At 48.5% G+C, this 5,131-nt stretch overlaps 1 long non-coding RNA gene across 1 annotated transcript; it reads right to left on the bottom strand.

Moving 5' to 3' along the window:
* Positions 1–349: 349 nt before the first annotated feature.
* On the bottom strand, positions 350–4,513 carry LOC125946117 (uncharacterized). Its single transcript, XR_007467415.1, has 2 exons — positions 4,417–4,513; positions 350–564 (listed from the first exon to the last, which is right to left on the bottom strand). It is a non-coding gene; the product is annotated as an uncharacterized LOC125946117 (long non-coding RNA).
* Positions 4,514–5,131: the final 618 nt, after the last annotated feature.

Below are 5,131 nucleotides of genomic sequence, written 5' to 3' on the forward strand. Positions count from 1 at the left end.
CAATGCTCTTTTTTTTTTATTTCTTTAGCTGTCTGCGGCGCGTTTTTTTTTTTCTTTCTTTTTTCGTCGCGGGCGTTATCAGACGCCCCGCCGGACCGAAGCGCGCGCTCCGCGCTCCTCTCCTGTCCAGCCGCGCCATTCGTGCAGCGTGCTTGTGCGCAGTGGATTCTTCTTGCGTTTTCATGCACGCAGTTCCGTTCATTATTAGCATCAAGCAAGCATGTGTCCAAATCATATAAAAAAATAATTAACACTTACAACACAACAGTTCTTTGGACTCGATTTATTGTGTTCGTTTGCGAAAACCAGAATTGGAAAAGACAGTGCAACACTATAATATGCAACAAAACGCGGATGGTGTTTCATGTACGCACATGTAAAAAACATTTATTGTAATTGCTCTAATGGACAATGCGCAGAATAGCTTCTCACGGCCTGCTTCTCGCTCGGTCGATAAAATCCACCTCCGTGAAGTGCGCCGAGTATATTCTGCGGTTGTTAACCTTGTCTCTGGGCAAAACCATGAGGTCCATCCTTCCAGCGTAGGTTAAAAACGCTTCCATCCTGAAGAAGAGTGAAGATCATAAATTATAACATCGCAGTTGGAACATACAAAACGGAGCTCGTTTCGCGTCGCGGCAGAGTACTACCCACGAAACACACAAGCAGCTAATTGATGTCTAAAAGATGTCGCGAACGGATAATTCAAAAGTGTAATAGCTGTCCTGGTCAAGACATTTTCTAGCCGTGGACGTCTACAGGTACTTCAGTAAGCCCTGCTAACGTTACGCTAAAAGTTGGCTAATAAAAATATCGACAAGAACAACTTCAAGAATTGCATTAGACGTTCCCAGAATTCTGTAATAATGACTTTGGAAACATTATGCAGGCTTTTATAAAACATCTTGACAAGAACAAGTTAAGAATTTTATTAGACGTTCTCAGAATTCTGTTATAAATTATAACAGAATTCTGGGGACGTCTAACAAAATTCTTAAGCTATAAAACCCTGCATATTGTTTCCGAAGTCATAACGTATAATGGCTTCAGAAACTTCGCGCCAGCACGGGCCCGCCAAAACAAAAGTGGCGTGCAAGTTGTAGCAGGTAAACGTATACTTACCGTAAGGAACTGCACCATATCTTCAGGTGCTGGTCAAGGCTTGAACGTGAGCATTGGGAAGAGAAGCATGAGCACTGGCGAGCGAACGCTTGCGAGCATGAGCACGGCCCTTTGAATCGCTCGCGGATAACACCCCTCAATAAAAAAAAGTAGCGACATCTTTTGAAGATTGCCGCTTTCCTCCTCTCCTGCCCGTTCTCTCGGCACTCGGCCCTCCGATTGGCCGAATGCTGTCACGTGCTCTCGCGCGCTTTTTTTCTTTCTTGTTTTTTGCTCCCGCCACCATCGCGGTGCCAGACCATTGCGAGCCGTGGATGGAGGCACCACGCATCGCGTCTCCTTTGCGCTTTTAAGGCGTAGTGTTCGCGATGCCGTGTTGCTCGGCATTCGGGTGCAGAACACGCGAAACAAACGCAAGCGACTCTTCCGGATTCCATCAGCGAAGCGAGACGCGGCGCAGAGGAAGGTCTGGCTTCAAAGAATCAGCCACCCTGATTTCAACCCAACACAATGGTCCCGGCTGTGTGAGGTAAGCGAGCGATTCTTCAATGATCCGTAATCTCACATGCTGCCACTTGCTGTGTGAGGCTTCGTTAGTTTTTCTCCCTCCTAAGTGCCGCACTGTTCGCGCTGCATTTGCAACTTTCGTGGCCGGATTTCATCTTGTCCTCAAACGCACGTGGTTTTTGTTGACTCGGTTATACAATGCATGGCGTTGTGCTTGTGTGGCCTGAATGTACGCGAACGGCACGTTTTGAGTCTATCGCAGTATGTTACGAAGCGGTGACGGTACGTAGGGAAAAATGGGCGCTTACCTGCGGAAAGACGATTAGGGCTATTTATTTAGTTAGGGCGACTTTGCGCCTTCAGCAAAAACTGAACTCGGTGGTCGGCGAAGATCAATGTTCTTGTCGCTAAAACTTGTCGCTATCGTCCTAGATCCTCGAGGACCGATAACTATCAAGAAAATGGTAGAAAGTGCTGCGCGTGAAAAGTGTGCTCAGTATTCTAGTCGTGTATCGCGTAGCAGAACAAGAGATAAGGACCTGTGCTGGCGGCGAGCTGAAAAAAGAAAGCGGTATACAAGATTTCCCGGCGATATGTAGCAGAACAAGAGATAAGTTGCTGTGCTGGCGGCGAGCCAGAAAAGAAACAGCGTATACAAGACTTCCCGGCGATAACTTGTGCCGGAAACGTTGTGTTACGCCTTATACTTGAAGGAGCGAGGTTTTACGGTGACCTTGTTTTGTGATTTCACGTTTGCGCAGGATCACTTCACGGATGATCAATTTGAGCCTGTGATTCTGCAGAGCTGTGGCACAAAAAATTGAAGCGTCAAGCCATTCCATCGCTCTTCGTTCATCGGAAGCAGCTGAAGCCGAGGAAGCCGCCTGCCAAACGGAAGAATACACCGTGCACTTCAAACACATTACCGTCTGCTGGCAGCATTGCTATTCACATTGCAACGCCCTTGATTATAGAGTTAACTCATTCCTGTGTGGCTTTGTCAGTGGCCAGGACCAACTTGGATGTTAACTCATCGTTTCTGCTCTGCATTTGATAAGATAGTAGATACAATACGCACGGTAGAATTTCTCGGACCCGCGCGCAGCACATGCAAGCGGCAATATGATCCGCAAAAGCAGCCTCGCATACACCTGTAAGATGACCGCTGCCGCGCTACTCAAGTCCGCAAAAGAAAGAAGAAAAAATGTGTGGAGTAGTGTAAGGCTTCCTGCAAGCGAGCGAAGCCACTAGCCTCATTATCGTCAGTGAAACCTGTAAGACAACTGCATATATACAGTTGGTGGATCATTCACTCCCGAAGCGTAGTCATTGTTAGAGGGCCGCTGTGCACGTTAGCCACTGGCCAACGAGGGACTGGAGTTACTGAAATGCGGCGATGAACCAACGCCGAGGTCGCGCGTAGCATGGCTCAGTTAAAGCCCGACTTAGAGGCTTTAGGCTCACTGTATCACCACTAATAGTACAGCCATCTAAGCGCAACGGCATTTATGCGTCCTCTCGTTGTTTCGGCAGCCAGTCATAACATAACGCGAAAAATTCCGATCAAAATACGAGTTCAAGAGCGCGAGCGACACGTAGCCACAGCGTTTCATTCGGAGAGCGTCTGCTAGTTCGGCACCGCGTAGGGGGAGCCATGGTCGACAGAAGAGAGAGTGAACGCCGGCGCAGGAGGAGGAGAGAGGAGATGGCGCTACTTTTCTTCATTGAGGGGTTTTACTCGCGGAAACTTCAGCGCGCCCCCCTGGTGCGGTCTAGACACGTGGTCCAAGAGCAGATAGCAGTTCGCTCAAACGGAGCGCACGTTTGCGACTGCGCGTGGCCAGATCTGTTGGTGACGATAGCTAGTATCGCAAAAAATATTTACCTTGTCGCAAATCCGGCTTCTTCACCGCTTGTTCACGCAAAGAGAAAGGAAGGCATGGCTCTGATAAGGACGCTGAACGGGCGCGCACGTGTGTGCCCGGCCGTTTTCTTTTTCTTTTTCTGCTAAAATTTGACTGTCGTGACAAACTCATCGAGTGCAAAAATCGGAAAGGAATCAAATAACCCCGCAGGCTTTTTCTGCTTGTTAACCCAAAGGGGGAAAGCAGCGAAAGGCTATATGATGCGACGTTAACGGAGAGCATATGGCTTGTTGAAGTCGCACAGATTGTAACGCTGCGCGTCGGGCACGCGCATTTTAAATATTTTTCACTTTCACGCGCACGCCCAAGCATGTCGCACATTTTCCGACAAAAACATCTAAAGAAGTTCTTGAGTTATACGCTCTCAAGGCGTTCACCAAAGTATACTGCGGTGACGCCAGAGGTGGGCTGTTAGCACAGCTGGAACACAATAGCATATTTAATTAACCGTACTTCCTGCTACATAATGCTTCCAACAACATCTGTTTAACGTCTTCGCGTAGACCAAGACGTCTATAGCCGGTTGTAGCCGTTCCGAGAAATTTTCAAGACGTTTTGTGTTTCGTGGGTAGTTGTGATATGTCAACTTTAATTCTCAGAAACAAATTTTTAAACGATGGCGACCAATTAGCTAGAAATAAGTGCAAAGCGCACACCTACACACGGGTTCCTTGCGATACGCACAGGTGGTACTATATTTATCGGGAGCTTTATGTTCACTGCTTGTTGACATAACGATTTACTGCAACGTTGTGGTGTTTTCAAATCAGCCAACTGTTGCCTCACGACCGGACAGCCATGTACGACTGCGCACAATTACTATGACAAATAAAAACTGGGAAGTAAACAGCACAGTGCTCACCTGTTGTCTTTAGGGATGCGGTAGAATTTCACGTCGCATGGCTCACTTCGTCTTGATGTGTTCTTACACCACTGAACCACACACGAACAGCGACAGCTGCGAGACATGGATGGAAAAAAAGCCGACAAACGTGCAACGGTGGGTTACCGCACCGACCACATGCTAGCACGGAAGGCGAAAAACTGACCGTATAATGCCAGAAAAAAAATTTCTGGCGTTTTGGCCGTTATCAGCACGGCCGACGACGAGCGCGGCGTTGAAGGCGAGAGAGAAACGACAAAGTTGAGAGCGGGTTGACAAGAAAATAAAAGGAAAAGCGATTTTGGTTCCGCATCCATCTCATGGATGGCGCTGCAATTCGCGTGGACAAAAAACCAGCGGAGTTTCCGGGGCCTGCTTGAGTGGCTCATTCTGCTTCCGGCTACCGAGCGTGAGGGTTCGTAGGATCATTCCCTCTCCCGGGGCAGCGACAGCGGTCACTTTTGGCCGCGGAAACAGGACCAATGACGACGATAAGGAATATCTGTTTATTCTGCCTCAATTGTCAAAAGGACGAGTGGCTGTTAATACCGTGTTTTTACAGGGGGATGTGTGTGTCAGACCCTGGAAGGTCGAGGATTTCAGGGACGCCCTACTGCCGACGGGCTTGCTGCCGGAGGTGGTTTGCATAGGGGCGTACCAGATAAACCACGTCTGGACGGTGACACGAAACGGC

The sequence above is a fragment of the Dermacentor silvarum genome, chromosome 6, assembly GCF_013339745.2.
Source record: "Dermacentor silvarum isolate Dsil-2018 chromosome 6, BIME_Dsil_1.4, whole genome shotgun sequence".
NCBI lineage: Eukaryota > Metazoa > Arthropoda > Arachnida > Ixodida > Ixodidae > Dermacentor > Dermacentor silvarum.